An 18404-nucleotide genomic window follows, 5' to 3' on the forward strand; every position below is an offset into this window, starting at 1 on the left:
ATCCGCCCGCCTTGGCCTCCCAGAGTGCTAGGATTACAGGCGTGAGCCACCGCACCCGGCCTTAGCCACATTTATGTGCACAGTTCGTGGCATACAGCACAGTGACACTATTGTGCAGCCCTCACCACCCATCACCACCATCCTCCTGATCTTGTGAGACTGAAACTCTGCACCCGTCAATCACTAACCTCCCTTCCCCACCCTCTGACAACCTCCATCTACTTTCTGTCTCTATGAATTTGACAACGGTAGGGACTTCTTGGAACTGGAACCATATGGTATTTGTCCTTTTGTAACTGGCTTATGTCACTTAGCATAATGTCCTCAAGGTTCACTCACATTGTAGCATCTCAAAATTTCCTTCTTTTTCTTTTTAGCCTTTTTATTGAGACAAGGTCTCATTCTGTCTTCCAGGCTGCAGTGGCATGATCATAGCTCACTGCAGCCTCCAACTCCAGGGTTCAAGTGATCCTCCTGCTTCAGCCTCCCCAGTAGCTGGGACTACAGGCCACCACGCCTCGCTAATTTTTCAAATTTTTTTGTAGAGATGGGTCTTGTCAAGTTACCCATGCTGGTCTCAAACTCCTGGGCTTAAGTGATCCTCCCATCTTGCCTTCCCAAAGTGCTGAGATTACAGGTGTGAGCCACCACCATGCCCAGCCACAATTTCCATCTTTTTTAAGGCTGAATAATCTTCCTCTTGCCCATTTTATAACCAGGGAAACAGGTTCAGACAGAGAAGTCATTTGCCCAACTTCACACTGCCTGGGAGTGACAGAGGCAGCCTTCAGACCCAGATCTGCGGGGGGCCATTCAGACGGAGCAGACCCCACTTGACAGCCATCCTTGGGGCACATCTGCGTGTGGTCAGAAAAGCACCCGGAGGGGAAGGGGGCATATTCAGGGAAGCAGGGGCCTTTCTCTAAGTTATGAAAAACTGTCCTTTTTTAGGAAGTTTCCCACAGGCAGTGTATTTGTCCTCTCCCTGTAATTAGCCCTCCGTACTGGCACTGCCTCTAGCAGAAGTGTGGAACAGCTTCTCTCCCAGGCCTCAGTCTTCCCGTCTGGAAGGGAGCAGAGAATCTCAGAGATGTGCCCACATTGTGCAAAACGTAGACCAAGGTACCCAGGGGTGGGTAGCCCAGGCACTGCCCAGCCTAGACTTCACCTTCCCCCTTACCTGCAGCCCACCCCAGGTCAGACAGCAGGTGAAACACTCCTGCTTTTACCCAGCAGACAGGGAGAAGTGCTGTCCAGGTCCAGGGCCCCTGGGGGAAGGTTCCCCATCCGTTACATGGGGATGGTGACAAATGCCCTGCAGAACTCTCAGGACTATCATGACAAGCACAGACATGGGGTTTCCCAAATCACCTGTAGTGGGGCCTTAGACAGGTGGAGAGCAGGACCCCGCAAGGCGTTGAGGATGTGCTCTTGGGAGTGGGGGGACTGGTCAGGGCCAGCCTAGGCTCTGCCACTTGTGATCCATGGTAGGTGACTTTACCTCTCAGAGCCTCAGTTCCCCGGTCTGTGGAATGGGGCAAAGGAGAGGCCCTGCCTCACAGGGCTGTTGAAGGGCCAAAGCCTGAAATACTCAACACATACCAGGTTTGGGGCCAGAGCCTGGGGGTGGGAGTGAGGAGGAGATGAGAGCAAAACAGACAGGGCCGGCCATTCCCCGCCCCACCCCAACAATCCTGGCTTCAGCGAGATGAGTGAATGAAAAGTGCGTGGGAGAGTTAGGGCAGGAAATGGAAGAGAAAAAACCACCCAGAGTGCTCCCAGATACCTGGCCAAGAGACAGAGTTAGGTGGAGCCTGGCGCACAGTAGGTGGGCAAGAAGCATACCCTGGTGAGTTAAAGAAGCCACTGGAATGGGACAGGGCCTTTCCAGTGGAATGACTCAGCTCTTTACATACTGCCACTTTGGAAAAAAGCAAGATCCAGAAAAATGAACAAACACAATCCCATATTGATAAACCCTTGACCAGCACTTCCTGCACCTTGGGGAGAAAATAGGAAGCAGAAATCTAAAATGGAAACTAACTTTAACCAGCATGCATTATCTTAGTGATTAAAAAATAGTATGGAATGTTAAATAAATATAGCCTTAAAAAAAAGAAAGAAGCACTTTCTCAGCATGGGGATTAGGTGTTCTTTGTAGCTTTGAGAGGGTGGTTTTGGAAGGCAATAGGGAGACAGGTCACCTCAGGTCTCTGCCCCAAGAAGTGGAGGATTTGTAGAGGATCCTGAATAGAAGGCAAAGATTAAAGGGTTTGAAATCAGGGTGGCTGAGAAAAGACAAAAAAGATGTATGCTTTGCCGTCCTCTGGGCTCTGGCCTAGCTATTTTTCCTCCTTCCGGAACAGATCCATCAGTTTCTGTTGAAGACTGTGCTCCTAGAAGTCAGGGATTAACAGTGAGGTGGGGCCAGGCACGGTGTGGCTCACGCCTGTAATCCTAGCACTCTGGGAGGTCGAGGCGGGTGGATCGTTCGAGCTCAGGAGTTCGAGACCAGCCTGAGCAAGAGTGAGACGCCGTCTCTACTAAAAAAATAGAAAGAAATTAGCCGGACAACTGAAAATATATAAAAAAAATTAGCCAGGCATGGTGGCGCACACCTGTAGTCCCAGCTACTCGGGAGGCTGAGGCAGGAGGATCACTTGAGCCCAGGAGTTTGAGGTTGCTGTGAGCTAGGATGACACCACGGCACTCTAGCCCGGGCAACACAGTGAGACTCTGTCTCAAAAAAAAAAAAAACAAAAAAACAACAAAAAAACAGTGAGGTGGGAGGTCCCTGGCTGCACCCAGGTAAAGCTCAAGAGGCAGCAGCAAGAGACCACCGCGGGGGCGGGGAAGGCTGGGAGCTTTGCGGGACAGGGACCATTTCAGACTCATCCCAAGCCCCTGGAGCAGAACTCAGATATGGAGGTGGAGTAGAGGTTGCTGAATTGGACTGAGCCCAGGAAGGAGAGGTAGTGGGAAGGAGGATGGCAGATGTCTGGGAAAGACTCTAGGACAAAGATTCAGTTGCGGGAATGTTCATTAACAGTGCTGTTTACACCCCAGGAGAACTGGGGAAAAACTAGGTGCCTGTTATTAGGTGAATGGTTAAATACTAAATGATCAAAGAATGGAATACTATGCAATAATGAAAGCACATTAGAGCAAAACACTTGATGCCATGAGAAAATGTTCAAAATATGTTAAATGCAAAAAGTAGGTAACAAAACTGTGTAGAATAACCACTCAGCCATAAATTATACACACACAAGCACACACACACAAATGCACGCGCACGTGCGCGCGCGCACACACACACTCTCTCTCTTTGTAGTGCTGTTTATAATCCTTTTTCACCCCAAACTTGCTTCTCTTTTTTATTATAAGTACAGGTTACTCAGATAATTAAGAAAAATAATTTTTTTTTTTAAGAGGTAGGGTCTTGCTCTGTTGCCCAGGCTAGAATGCAGGGCAATCATAGCTCACTGCAGCTTTGAACTCATGGTCTCAAGTGATCCTCCCGCCTCAGCCTCCCAAAGTGCTGGGTTTACAAGTATGAGCCACAGTGCCCAGCCTAAAAACAACTTTTTAAAATGACTATTTCAAAGAATCAAAAATAGCTAAGACATTTGGGAGAATAAGGTGGGAGGAGAGACCCTTCCAGATATTAAAAGTTACTATAAGGCCGTAGGAATGAAAACAATGTTGGTATTGATATAGGGATAGATGGGTGGACCAAAAGAACTGAAGAAAGAATGTGGAAACAGTTCCCCAAGTTTCTGTAGACTTAGACAAGAAAGTGTAGGCTTTGCAGGTTAGGGGAAAAGAATGGGCGTCCGTAAGCAGTGCGGGTTCTCAGGCATTCACATGAAAAAGCATATACAGTCCCATCTCCCTCCTTACACAAAAATAAATTCCAATGAATTAAAGACCCAAGGCAAAACTTGAAAATATTCAAAGAAAAATCTAAGAGATTATCTTAATGTCATTAAGACAAGAAAGAATAGCTTACCACACAATGTACAAACCCTTACAGGAAAAGATTGATATATTGATCACATTAAAGTTAAAACATATGTACATCAAAGGACAGAGTAATAAACAAATGAAAAGAAGCCACAGACCAGGAAGAGATATTTCTAAAGTGTATAAAACTATCATAGGATTAATATCTAGAATATAGAACTCCTACAAACATAAGACAATCCAATGAGGGGAAATGGCAAAATACATGAATAGGCAATTCACAGGGGAAAAACACAAATGGAAATTAATGCATGAAATAATTCTTAACCTCATTGGCAATCAAGGAATGCAAATTAAAACAATTAGATATCATTTGACTCCCTCCAACTGGCAAAAAATGTGAACTCCTAGATGAGAACTTACAAAGCACATACCCTACAACCCAGCAATTTCTCTTTGTTACACATCTTAGACAGCTGCTTTGCACACAGGTGAGAAGACACAGACAAGAATGCTCACTGAATAGTTGTCTCTAACAGCGAAAAACTGGCAACAGCCTATATTTTCATCAACAGAAGAATAAATTGTTCTATTCATACAGTGGAATGCTTTAAATCAATTAAAGTTAATTGATTTCATTGATATAGCTACGTATCAGTATGGATAAACCTCAGAAACAATGTTGATCCAAAAACAAGTTGTAGAATGATACACACATTCTGTGAGGTTTTCTATAACGTATATACCTAAATGTAGTGAAGGTATAAAACCACGCATGGAAGGTCACCAAATCAAGACAGTAATTTCATCCAGGGAGGGAAGAAAATGGGATTGGGGAAGAGGCTTCAACTGTGCTTGAAATATTTTATTTACATGCACGTGCACATGCACGTGTGCATCTGAAGCAATTACCACAAAACATTAAGGTCTGACAAAGCTGAGTTCTGGATACAGAAATATCTGTACTAGTCTTTGTTGGAGACAGGGTCTCGGTCTGTTGCCCGGGCTAGAGTACAGCGGCGTCATCATACCTCATTGCAACCTCAAACTCCTAGGCTCAAGTGATCCCTCTGCTTCAGTCTCCCAAGTAGCTGGGACTACAGGCATGTGCCACCACATCTGGCTAATTGTTAATTTTTTTTGTAGAGATGAGGTCTCACTACGTTGCTCAGACTGGTTTCAAACTCCTGGCCTCAATTGATCCTCCTGCCTCAGCCTCCCAAAGTGCTAGGATTACAAATGTGATCCACTGTGCCTGGCTTGTTCTAGTCTTTATACTTTCCTGTGTGCTTAAATTATTTCTTTTTTAAAATTAATTAATTTATTTATTTAGAATTTTTTTTAGAGACAGGGTGTTGCTCTGTCATCCAGGCTGGAGTGCAGTGGCATCATCATAGCTCACTGTAACCTCGAACTCTTGGCTCCAGTGATCCTCCTGCCACAGCCTTCCCAGTAGCTAGGACTATAGGTGCATGCCAACATGTCTGGCTAATTTTTTAATTTTTTTCATAGAGATAGGGAACTCACTATGTTGCAGGCTGGTCTCAAACTCCTAGGTTCAAATGATCCTCCTGCATTGGCCTCCCAAAGTACTGGGATTATAGGCATGAGCCACCGCACCCAGTCTATTTATTTTTTTGAGACAGGGTCTTGCCATGTTGCCCAGGGTCATTTCGAACTTCTGGGCTCAAGCAAACCTCCCACTTCAGCCTCCCGAGCAGCTGGGACTACAGGTGGGCGCCAGTGTGCCCGGCATGCTTAAACTACTTCATCACACCAAATTTACCTAAACAATGATGCATTTTTACCCTGTATGGCTAGTCCTCTCCCTGTCCTCACACCTGTGAATGTTCAGCAGGCAGCCGCTAGTGTGCCAGTTATCAGGTCACCAGGGCAGCAGCTGCTGCTCCTCCTTCCAGCCTGCCTGCTCCTTGGCCTCTGAGGACACTGCAGAACAAGGGAGCACCTTGCTGTCTGGACCTGTCCTATCCCCAGGGAGACACAGAAGAGGGTTTGATGCAGGCCCTTCCTACAAGGCAGCTCAGGCAGGTGGGAGAAGTAAGACCAGGTTCCTGCGGCAGAGCTGGGGCATCTCCGTCCCTGAGGGGTCAAATGAGCAACCCAGAGAGCCCCCATCCTTCCTTGGGGGCAGGCAGATCTGGGTGAGTGCAAAGAGCAAGAGCTTTGGAGTTGGGGACATGTGGGTTCAAATCCAGCTCTGGCATGAAATAATTCTGTGACTCTGGGCAAATTACTTGGCCTAAGCCTCTGCTTTTGTAACTTAAAACAGGAATAGGCTGGGCACAGTGGCTCACGCCTGTAATCCCAGCACTCTGGGAGGCCGAGGCAGGAGGATCGCTTGAGGTCAGGAGTTCGAGACCAGCCTGGGCAAGAGCGAGACCCCACCTCTACTAAAAATAGAAAAAAATTAGCCAGGCATGGTGGTTCGCACCTGTAGTCCCAGCTACTCAGGAGGCTGAGGCAGGAGGATAGCTTGAGCCTAGGAATTCAAGGCTGCAGTGAGCTATGATCAAGCCACTGCACTCCAGCTTGGGCAACAGTGAGTGAGACTCTGTCTCTAAAAAAAAAAAAAAAAAAGGTCCTGAGCAGTAGCAGTATACAACATGATGTATGATCCATGAAAGAAGGCAGTCATAAAAGGAAAATCACTGCATGATTTTACTTACATGAGGTACCTAGAGAAGTCAAATTCATAGAGACAGAATGTAGAGGGTGGCTAGCAGGTGCTGGGGGAGGAGGAAATGGGGAGTTAGTGTTTAATGGGGACAGAGAGTTTCAGTTTTGCAAGACAAAGAGTTCTGGATATGTCTAGTGGCGATGGCTGCACAATAATATAAATACACTTAATACACTGAACTGTTGTACTTAAAAGTGGTTAAGATGGTAAATTTTATGTTATGTGTATTTTACCATAATAAAAAAAATTAGGGAAAAAAGTATGATCCCATTCTTGTTTAAAAAATTGTATCAGTAGCAAACTTATTACTGAATACACAGAAAAATCTGCAAAGCTATACGTAGAACTATACGTAGTTCGATCTAAGGGTAGGTAGGATTGTAGAGGGTTATCTACATTGTACATTCTTCTATTATTTAAGGATGGTATGTTTACCAGGAGAGAAGACACCTGGAAAAAAAATCAAAAAACCTTCCTCACCATGTGGTTTCTCAGGATTATACAAGAATTTATGAGGAGTGGCTGCTGTTAGAAACAGGGTAGCCCGTGCTCCCTGCCATACCCTGCAACACACACCCTCAACAGGGCCACCCTCCTCACTTCATGGGAGCACAGCGTGGGGAAAAGCCCAGACCCCAGAGTCAGGCAACTCAAATGCCAACTCCACGAATTCCTTCTTGGGGCCTCACAGCCCCAGTTTCCTCAACTGCAAGGCAGAAATGTTACAGTTGTACAATGGGTTATTGTGAGATTTAAAACTAAGATAAGGCATTATGTGTCAATACAACGCCCGGCACAGCATAAGGCTGTTGTTCCACAATCCCACCTGCCACCGCAGAAGACCCTTCCAGAGTTCAGTGGGGAGTTCAGGTCTCACCCCTCACCTGGCATACACAGACCCACCCTCCCTGAAGTGTGGGCTGCACCTCAAGCACAGAAGTCTCTGAGCAGGGGCCAGACCACCCAGCACCTCCTCAGAGAGCCTCCAACTCCTGGAGACGCTTCCAGGCTTGGGACCCCAGGAAAGGACCGAGGGTGGAGGTGGCCATCTGCTCTCAGAACCAGTCCTTACTGTAACCCCAGTCCACAATGTCAATGTCCTCTCGGTGCTTCTTACAGACATGGAAGGGAGTCAAAGAAATAACAATGCTGTCCCCTCTGTCCCAGAAGGAGACCACCCAGGCATGCCATACCCCAAACCCCATGTGGGGCTGTAGAGATCTGGCGTGGCTCCCACACCTGGGCGGCAGGCAGGCGGGCTGTGGGTAAACAGGGCACAGAGAGCCTTTTGTTAAAGCACAAACAGGGCCAAGACAGGAAGACTTCCCAGGCAGGAGAGGAGGAGGGAGGCTGGCGCCCCTCCTGTACCACAGATGGGAAGGCTGTCCCTCCAACACTCTCCCAGGGACGGGGGAAGGGCCATTCTCAAGAGGTCCTGTCCCAGGAGGGCTCCGGGCCTGTGAATTTGCTCTGCCATGTGCTTCCTCTGGTCCCAGAGCCAGGAGGGGGAAAAGAGGTCTCACTCCTCATCTGGCACACACAGCTCCCACCCTCCCCAGAGCGGGGCGCTGCCCTCTAGGCCCCACACCCAGCTGGGGTGAGTCAGAGGCTGCGGGCTAGGGGTGCTGCCTGGCTTGGGACTCACCCTATGTAGAAGGGCACGCCCTCACTTCCTGGGGAAAGGAAGAGGGGAGACAGGCTGGGGCTGGAGGGGGAGGGGAATAAGAGTTAGTTGCAAACTGCTCTCACTTGGGCTGGGCTTCCTCAACAGGTTCATCCTCATGCCAGCTGGCAAGAGCATGGCCTGCTTTCCTCGGTGAAGGGTGACAGGCAAGGGACACCCACCTGGAGCTCCCCCCACCAGCTCTGTAAGCCAAGCACACAGAGGTAGCAGGCCGTTGGAGGCGCAGGCTCAGGACCTGCCTTGGCTCTGCCAGGCGGGTGCTGGAGTGCCCAGCTACTGAACACAGACTAAGCCCTAGCGCAGCCATGCCTCAGCTCCCAGTCTCCACTAGGGTGTGACCTTGGGAAAGTCTCTCCACCCGCTGGGCTCTGTGTTCCTCATCTGTAAAATGGGCTGAAGCATCTATTGTTTATAGGGTTGCAGTGAGGAGTGAGTGAGGAAGTCCATAAAAATCTTCTGGACCAGCCTCTGCTGCGTGGTAAGACCCTGCAATGTTAGCTGCTGTTACTATCACGGTAGGTTGCAACAGTCCCTTTACGGGTGTGTAGTCTGAGGCCCAGAGAAGTTAAATGACCTGCCCAAGGCCACACAACTAGGAGAGGGCGGGTAGTTCCACCCCAAGTCTGATGTTCCATTATGCCAACCTGCCTCAAAGGCAAACAGGTTTCCTGGGCCTGTCTGGGCATCCAGGCCCTTGGAGCTGCTTCCTGGGACAAGAACCCTTTTCTGTGGGGTGCACGGGAACAAGGGCTCCGAAGGGAACCCCAGCAGGCCACACTCAGATGTCTCTGGTCTCCTATGTCCCGCTTTTAGGAAACTTTGGAAGGGAGCCTAGCTCCAGGTCTGGGCCCCTGGGGCAGAGGGATCTGAGAGACAGGTACTAACCTGCCAAGAACATTAGCACTGTCCTTCCAGACAGGTTATGAAATGTGGCCACAAGCACCCCAGAGAGGCTGCAGAGGTATCTTCTGCTGAGATCCCAGGCAGGTCAAGGGGAAGACAAGGGTCTGGCTGAGGGTGAGCCTGATACCTGGGGGCCGCCGACCCAGGAAGCCAGCTGGGAAGATGCAAGGTGCCCCGGCAGGGCCAGGATTCCCGCCCCGCCCACCCCCGCTGCTGGTCAGCGCATTTGTCATGCTGCCTGTCAGAGGGCGCAGGTTTGGCAGCTACACCTCTGAGGGTGTCCAGGTGGCATGTGAAAGCCATGGAATTTTACAGCCACTTTTACTCCAGTGGAATGGTGCTCTAGGCGTGAGGCTATATTGCAGCAGGCAATTTAATTTTGAGGTTTTAAGCCCTCAAGAGACGTTTAGATGTAGAAAAACTTGCTGCGAGACTCAAGATACAGTAGAAATGCATCAGGAAAGACGGCTGGGAACATTTGCGGCTGGGAGTAAAAGTCTTTTTAGACTCAGCCCCACGCGTCCTTGAAGAAGGTTTAGCCACCCCTCCCACCCCCCCCCGCCCCCCCAAAACACACACACACACACACAAACACACACACACACACACACACACAGTAAAACCTCTAAAACACAATCGTCCAGCCCCAGTCCTGGAGGGGAGCTCAGCCCTGCTTCTACCCCAAGGGCATCAGTTCTGGCAGCGGATGGACTCATTCCCCAGAGGTGAGCACCAGGACTGAAAGAGTAGCCTCTGGTCAGTATTTCTCAGTGTGGTCTGCAGCCCACCAGCCTCACAACTGCCACCGGAGCTTCTTCACACTGCAGACTCCTGGGCCCAGCCCTCCAAGACAGACTCTGTGGGTCTGTAGTGGAGGGCCTAGGGGGCAGAGTATTTTAAACAAGCTCCCAGGTGACTTTGAAGCACCGTGCAAAGCCTGAGAACCTAGGAAAAAAGCAGCAGTGGAGGGTAGAGTAGAACGAGCACAGGCTGCCAAGCCAAACAGACCTGGGTTTAAGTCCTGGCTTTGCCACCTGTAAGTCGTACAACTTTGGGCAAGAGATCTCATCCCTCTGGGCCTTGGTCTCCTTGTCTGTGAAAAATGGTGAAGCAACCTCACATGCAAGGTGGTGGCGAGGGTAAGATGAGCACACACATGCAGTGACCAGCACTCAGACACGGTGCTGAGGATGACCCGGGCTATGAAGGCACCGCTGCTGGGAAGAAGTTGGAGAAGCTACACGTCACCTGCCCAGTGGCCTATTCCAGGGGCTCTCTGCCAGGCAGCGTCTCGTGTGAGCAGGAAGAGACTCCTGGGGAAGAATGGGAGGAAGAAACATGCAAGAGGGAGAGGGCAGGACAGTGAGCCTGAGAAAACCACCAGGTGAGGTGAGACAGCAGGAATTCCAGCAAAGATCTCTTTCCCAGCTCAAACCTGACAAACAATACTCTCCCAGCTCCACAAAACAAGGCTGCCAGGCCTAAAATCTTTTCTTGCCAAAACCCATCATGAGGTCATCTATGCCCCTGAAAGAGCATCTTTTGACCTAGGTGATAGGGTGGGCCCCCCTGTTCTCCTCACCTGCCCGACCTCAGGGCTAAAATCTGAAAGGAGCTTGCTTGCTCCAGATACTGAAAGGGTAAACTGAGTCAGGGCCTGCCTGTTCCTGAAGGTTCAGGAAGGGCCAGGCTCAGGCAAACACAATGACTCAGACTCAACTTGACTCAACTGTGTGTCCCCCAGGCCACAAACCAGGCCTGTCTCAGGCAGACAGCAGCAGCCACAACCAGGAGGGCGGAACTTCTCTGGCTGGCCCACCGTTCCCTCCGGGCTATCCCTGGAAGGGAGGAGGAATTCTGATCCCAGATAAGCAGGCCCTGATGCTTCCTGCTCATCGCTGCCCAGCACCAAAGACTTCAGCTCAGGCCTCCTCTCTCCAGGGGACAGAGTTCCTCAACACCAACAGGAAACTCCTACAGGGCAGGGCCGGGTTGGGTGACCTTGTCCCAATAAACAAGAGAGTCAACAAAAATCACACACCAGGCATTTCCCACCTCCCTGTGCTGCTGTAAATGCCCAAACAGTTCAAGACTCCCAGCATGGTGAAGGGGGGCCATGGGGTGGCAGGACGAGAGGGGTGCAGTTCTGACCCGACCACACACAGACCTATCTGTCTCCTGCCCGGGAAAAGAAAGGTCCAGGGGACACCATTAAGTGAAACAGAAGTAAGCTGTGAATCAGTAACTCAAACATGACCTGATTTTCATAAAAATAAGCAAATAGTACTAATAGATGTGGAAGAATATACCTGCCCCACTCACATCTCTGCAGATGAGGATCAGGGGAAATTTCCTTCTCTATATTACATTAAAAACCCAAACAGTACAAAAACATATAACGAACACACAACTATTTGGTAATTACCAAAAAATAATTATAATGATAATATTACTATTCCTTTTCAAATCTAGGTGGGGAGGCTCAGGCCTTCCTTCACAAAAAACTGAGAGGGGTAGACGGACGCAGGGAGACCTCAGGACAGAGACAAAAGGACTTCAGGATCTGGGTTCAAGTCCCAAGCCCCTGCTTTCCTTCCAGATGAGTTTGGGCAAGTTGCTTCCTCACTCTGAGCCTCAGTTTCCATATCTGTAAACAGGGGATAACGGCCACTGCCCAAATTTCCTCAAACGATCAATGAGATCACAGATGCGCATGTGTTTTGCAAATTACACTGCAGTCTATACACACCAGCCGTGATTAGGGACCACTTTCTGGGACATGCACTCTGCCAAATGCCTTCTCTACACCAACGTATTTAATCCTCAAAATGCTCTAAAGGCAGGTAGATGCTAGTATTATCCCCTGTTAAAAGACGAGGACACGAGGCCCTGAAAGGTATAATGACTGCCCCACAGTCACTCAGCAGGCACGTGACTGCCAAGAGTCAAACCCTGACTACAGAGTCCAGGTCCTAACCAGCACACACTCCTGCCTCTGGGAACCATTTTCCAAAGCGTAGGCCAAGGAACCCCAGTTCCCAAAGATGTCTACATGATCAAATAAGTGTGGGGAAATATGACTTGCCAGCTCCTTCTCAGAGACTCATCATGCTCAGCTCAATACATTCAAGGCTCTGAGAAGTCCTGCAGCAAAAATAACAAGAAGTAGCTATTTCCCGGAATTATCTAACCACCGTGGCCAAAGAAACTGGTGTTCCACAGAACACTCTTCGGGAAATGTAGTCACTAGGCAGCATTAGCAACCCAGACTGATAAGATCTGGAGTGAGGGAGAAAAAACAGAGGTTTGCAATGAAACAACATTGGCATTCAAAGAGTACAGCAATCAGACATTACTCAGCTGGCCACTGAGTCAGGAGAAGGAAGAAGAGAATGATTCTGTTGTCTGCCACTTCTGTCCTGGACTCCCTGGACCTACAGTGAAAAGGGCAAAGGACTGTGGAGAGAGAGATGCTGCCCTTTGCTCCCTGGGCTGGGGAAGGCACCTGACCAGAGCTGGAGTTGGCCTGGCAGGAGGGGGGCCCAGTCCTTACCCCAGGACGGCTCTGCTATCTGTGCGTTGGCTGTCGGTGCTGAGGCCGGCCCACGTCTGTCTGGGCAGGGTCCTGGCATTCCTTTCGTTCCATGGACGCTGCCTCCCTACGAGGAAGTGAGAGCTGTCAGCAGGCGAGTGTGTGACTATCAGAGTTACCTGCTGTGCTGCCAACATTTTCTGAGAGCCTGCTTGGTGCCAGGCCCTGGGCTGGGCTCCGGGTGACAAGAGAGATTCAGACAGAGACCCTCCCTCACAGAACTTGGTTAACTGAGGAGATGATAAGTCAGAAATTACAATCTGGAAAGCCCAGGCCTCTGCTGGGGTGAGTCCAGGAGGAGCACTAGATCCAGACTGGTGGGGTCAAGGAAGGCTTTCTGGAGGAGGAGTTGCCTGAGTTGACTCCTGAGGAATAGCAGGAGTTGGAAAAAGAGCATTCCAGGCAGAAGGAAGAGCACGTTTGCCTGGAGGGAAGAGGACATGGCATCTAGAGAATGCTGAGTGGTTCAGCATGGCTAGAGCCAGAGCTGGAGGCGGGAAGTAGCAAAAGATGAGCCTCAGCGGGGTCAGCTGGGCACGCAAAGACCCAGCCTCTGCTCAGACTCCAGCCCAAACACAAACCCCACCCAGCATCTCTACCAAGCACCAAGCACCCGGTAAGCATCTACCACACACCAGGCACTCTGCTCAGAACTGTTCATGAGGCTGAACAAGACAAGTTGGCAGGGTGGAGAGCAAAGTGCAACCACCTATTAACAGGGCAGCAGGGAGAACCCAAACCAGCCAGGAGCTGGGAGTGTGGCACAGCCACTGGGGAAGGCCAAAGGGTTAGCAGGAGTTAGCCAGGAAGGAGGGTAGACAGAGGGAGATGAACGGACCTGGGAGGGATTGTGGAGCCTTTCTATCACTTATGCCACTGAGTATTTATTAGACCACCTCAGTTCCAGGCACTGTGCCAGGAAGAGGGTAGCAGAAGACGGTGTCCCCTCTCACGGGGAGACAGGTCAATACCCAGCAATTCCACACAGGGTGGTGGCAACTGGGCAGTAAAGCACCTAGAGCTGTACAGGCACAGAGGCCATCCAGGTCAACCTCTAACCCCACCCGCCCTCCTCTGCAAGGATGGGGCACCCACAAGGCTGGGCAGTCTAGTCACTTGCCCATGCAGAGGTGGGACTAGAACTTGGGCCTCTGGACTCCCTGTCACTGACTCTTCTACTCCCTCCTCTTCCAGGAAGCATATGCTGACCATCTCTTACATATTCACCCAGAGCAAATTCCTCCCTCCTCTGGGCTGCCTCTGTAATATTTCTATTATTACACTGGCCACAGTGTATCAGAACTTATGTGTTTTCCCGACTGCCTCTCTTCCTAGACTGCAGCTCTGAGGCGGCCAGAGATGGTGTTTCCCTAGCACCGTTCCTGGCCCAGGACAGGCTCTTCTTACTAAAGGATGGCTGAATGAATGAATGAATGAATCAAGGGATGGAGAGAGGGTGTGCTGGAATCTAGGGCCCCACATCCATCCCACCTCAATCCCCAAGAGGTCTTAGGCCAAACCTGGAATCACCTCTATCTACTCTCAGGAAAGGAAATCAGGAACCAGGCTGATTCCTTCCCTCCAACTCCTGCAGCCAAGGTCCAGGCCAGGCCAGGCAGCAATCCAAGGCCCAACCACCTCCTAGAGTTCTGACCCACTGGGGCAATCCTCAGGATCCCCCACTATCCAGAAAGGTCACTCAAAGTTTGCAAAGGAAACTGCTTCCTAGCGGTGTGCACAAGAGATGGAGAACACACACATCTGGCTGAGTTCTGGGGGGTAGTCACAAACGTTTCTTGAGCCCCTGCTCTGTACCCCACAGTCCCTGAAAGGCAGAGGGGCATGAGACTGCACCCTGAAGAAGCTTCAAGACTGGGAAGGCAAGGATGCAGAGGCCAGTCATTCATCCCTGGCATCTCCACAGCAGCCAGCCCTCCAGCACCAGTCATCTGTCCTTGCCTCCCCTCATGAGCCAGAGGAAGACTTGACCTTCACAGAGGCAACCAGTGTGGCTGAGCCACCAGCACTGTCCAGGCCCTCTGAACAAACTCCCACTCCCCCATCCCCTCCACAGGAAGTACCACCAATAGCCCATCTCCTCCCCTTACTACAGTCTGTCTGGCAGTGCGTCTGTTCCAGAGGGCAGAATACAGCTTGGAGGGGTGACGAATACTCCTAACAGAAAAGGTGGAAAAGGCCCTTGGGAACTTTAGGCTCCCCCAAATCCCTCCTCCACAATTAGGCCCACATTCCTTTTCTCTCACCAAGTGCACTCCCTCCACACCTCATCCTTAAAAGGCTTCCTGAGGTACGGCAGGGGAAGAGGAATTAGTGGAAGTGTGGCTCACTCAGGAGCCACCCCACCCTTCCAGCCAAGTCCCCATCAGGAGGAGGCTGCCAGACAACCCCCAACTCATCACTCCTTCCCAAAAAAGGCAACAATTGCATCAGCTGAGAAGCGGCCCATCTTGGTTCACCTCAGTTCAGACCGAGGGGAAAAAGCAGTCAGCAAGAGCAGCGAATATCATGGTGACCCTCAAAGACCCCAAGCTATATTCCACCAGCCAGAGAACCAACTTTGCTGGACCTCCGGCTCACCTATAGCTGGACCGGGCCCGGACCACACTAGATCTGGCTCTCGGGCCCATCTCGATGCACAGAACAGGGGCAGGGTCTGGGGTCTCAGACTCCAGTCGGGTGTTCCCAGAAACCCCAGCCCAGACAGGCCCCAAGAACCTAACCAGGGATCCTGCCCCCAAGTCAGGGCACTGTCCCCGCCAGATAAGAGCAGGGAGGGGTCCGAGGAAAGAGGAGGGGTCCGGGAACCCAGGAAAAGACAGCTGGGGGAATCTTTTTTAAAACGAAAAAGAACTGGCAAGGAGAAAGCCCAGAAGTGGAACCTCCGGGAATGGGAGCGTGTGTGTGGACGGGGAAGGATCCGGGGGACCCAGGGAATGACAAGGGTACATGGGGGAGCCAAGACGGAAACTCGGGGGTGCCTGGGAGGGGGCTCGCGCGCCGCGGCTCCGGGGACAGGGTGGGGCCCTGGAGACCCGGGCATGGGGGAGCCCGGAGATAGGCCGAACGGAGCGGCCACGGAAGGCCCCCGAGGGGTCGGCCCTGGCGGGCAGAGCCCCAGCTGGCCGGAGCGCCTGGGGCCCGGCAGATGACTGGGGGTGTGTGTGAGTGGGTTTCGAAAGGTGACAGCACCGTCCCTTTCCCCACCCCACCCACTCACCTGGGCTCGCCGCGCCCGGCCGCCCAGCAGGCAGCCCCAGCCCCTGGCCACTCCGTCCCGCCGCCGGCCGCAGCGCTCCTCCGGCGCCTCCTTTTGTTTGTCCCTCACTGCACCACTCAGCCTCCTCCGCCCCGGAAGTGACGTCACCGCCGGGCGCGAACGCCGTGGCCAGGGCGTCGCCATCTTTATGTGGGGAGCTCTCTCCTTATCTTCACCCCGCTCTCTCCCTCGCGCCCGCGCCGTGCTGCCTCGTGGCGGAAGTAGAGGACCTCGGGGGTCAGCCCCCTTAAAGGGACAGGGAAGGCTGCAACCTTCAGAGAGTTCTTGGGGACGAGGTGGGAAGCCGCTGAGGCGGAGGTGAGTAGTTGGTGCCCGAGCGTTCTACCCCGAGGTCGTGTGCCGAGGCTGGCGGGGCCTGCTAACGGTTCCGAGCTTGGCTGTGCCACCGTGCGCAATGCGTTTGGTGCTGTTTGTATAACGCAGTGGCTGCGCCGAGTGATTGGGCCGCCTGTGGGAGTAAGTTGCGCGCACTACTCCCTGGTGCGTGCTGGGACACTGGGGCTGGTCCTCTCTGCACCTCTGTCCTCCTCCCGCGAGCGTACGAGGGAGAAAAATTCTGGGCAGAGCTGGGGTTGGAACCGGGTCCCTGGACTCCAGCTCTACAACTCCATGTTTCCTCCCGGGTCCTCGCAGTTCCCAGGCTGATCATAGTGACGGCAGCCAAGTTAAAAAATAATCCGTACAGTGGAATACTGTGCAGACGTTAAAACGGTGAATGTTCAGTACGCACTAATATGGAACGACTTCCAAGGTACTTTAGGTGAAAAAAGGAAGGAACAGAAAAAACAGCGTCGGTGGGTGCTTCCGTTTGTGTAAAAGGGACAGGTGAGAGTGTGCGCCCCAGCTGTCTGATAAGATACACAAGTTAACCATGGTTGCCTCGAACAGGAGAACTGGGGTCCTGGGTACCGCGGCAAGGGGGAATAATTTGCTACCATGTGCACAGGTTGGTTATTAAAAATAAGGCCAGGCGCGGTGGCTCACACCTGTAATCCCAGCAGTTCGGGAGGCCAAGGCGGGAGGATCACTTGACACCAGCCTGGGCAACATGGAAGGACCCTGGCTCTACCAAAACAAAAATTTAAAAATGAGCCCTTTTGTGTCCTTCCTTTTGCTCTTTTCCTGCTGTGACAATGGGTCTGGTCGTCCTCTGTGGAGTATGTATCATGCTCTGTAAACCTATATGTTGTTCTTGCTCTATAATCCTATCTTTCTCTCCTCAATAAACCTCATTTTCATGCTTGCCTTAAATAAATAAATAAATAAAAATAAAAAATAAAAATTAGCCAGGTGTAGCAGAGTGCACCTATAGTCCCAGCTACTGGGGAGGTTGAGGCAGGAGAATCCCTTGAGCCCAGGAATTGGAGGCTGCAGTGAGCTACAGTCACACTACACTCCAGCCTGGGTGACAGAGCCAGACCCTATCTCTAAATAAATAAATAAAAATAAAATGATGAAGATAGTAATGACTCCTATTCGTAATGTATTGAGCCAATGCCTAATTTCAGGTCTCCTGCTAGGAGATCTTATTTTTCCCTTTTAATAAAAGAGAAAGCCTCAGAGAGGTGAGGAAACATGGCAATATCACAGCCAGGAAGTGGAGAAGCTGGAATTTGAGCTCTGGAGGATTTTACACTAATGCCCACCATCTAGCTTAACTTACTCCCTAGTGAGAAACTTTTTTTGTTTTCAGTCATACAACACTCAGCTTGGGGACTGGCACACAACAGGCACCCAGTAACTGTTTGGTGACTGAACAAGTGGAACAGATGGAGAGACAACCAGAGGTATAGAGTGGAAAGAAGCAAACATTGAAGGTCAGAGCCCAGGACGGAGTCCAAGGCTCACTCCCCTCTTTCAAACCTTGACACTATGGACCTGGCATGTCCTCCACCGGCTCCATGTCCCCATCTGTAAAGTGAACAACCACAACCATAATAGGGGACACTGGGAGCTCACATGTGCACTCATACTCTGATACTTTACATGCAGATTAGCCCCATTTTACAGATGAGTAAGTGAAGCACAGAGAGGTTAAGAAAGTCACCCAAAGAAGGTTCCCACAAGGCCTCACTCCTCTACTCCCTGGGAGAGGTTGGGCTCCTTGGTCTCCCTCAGCTTCCTGGGCTCATCAGCACTAATGCTTTGGGGACCTACTGGGTGCTGGGTGAGCTGCCAGAAGCTGAGGATCTGGTGGGGAAAGGACAAGCACATAGTTCGCATCCTCAGAGTTGAGTGCCTCTGTGTTGAGTGCCTTGGAGGC

The 18404-nt window shown here is 51.1% G+C and overlaps 2 protein-coding genes across 4 annotated transcripts in view; one reads left to right on the top strand and one right to left on the bottom strand.

Annotated features, from left to right (window-relative positions):
* LRRC8A (leucine rich repeat containing 8 family, member A) overlaps nt 1-16220 on the bottom strand; it is a 32982-nt gene extending 16762 nt beyond the window's left edge. Inside the window, exons 1-2 of one of the 2 annotated variants that reach the window (XM_012639837.1) lie at nt 16082-16220; nt 12805-12910 (exon numbers count right to left, since the gene is read on the bottom strand). The gene's annotated coding sequence lies outside the window, so the exon portion shown is untranslated. The remainder of the gene's footprint in view (nt 1-12804; nt 12911-16081) is intronic. The other variant, XM_012639838.1, reaches the window with a different exon arrangement.
* Nucleotides 16221-16260: 40 nt separating this feature from the next.
* The window catches only part of CCBL1 (cysteine conjugate-beta lyase, cytoplasmic), a 44628-nt gene continuing 42484 nt past the window's right edge, over nt 16261-18404 (top strand). For both annotated transcript variants that reach the window (XM_012639874.1, XM_012639878.1), the window contains exon 1: nt 16261-16438. The gene's annotated coding sequence lies outside the window, so the exon portion shown is untranslated. The remainder of the gene's footprint in view (nt 16439-18404) is intronic.

Source organism: Propithecus coquereli, unplaced genomic scaffold, assembly GCF_000956105.1.
Source record: "Propithecus coquereli isolate 6110/MARCELLA unplaced genomic scaffold, Pcoq_1.0 Scaffold142, whole genome shotgun sequence".
Lineage (NCBI taxonomy): Eukaryota > Metazoa > Chordata > Mammalia > Primates > Indriidae > Propithecus > Propithecus coquereli.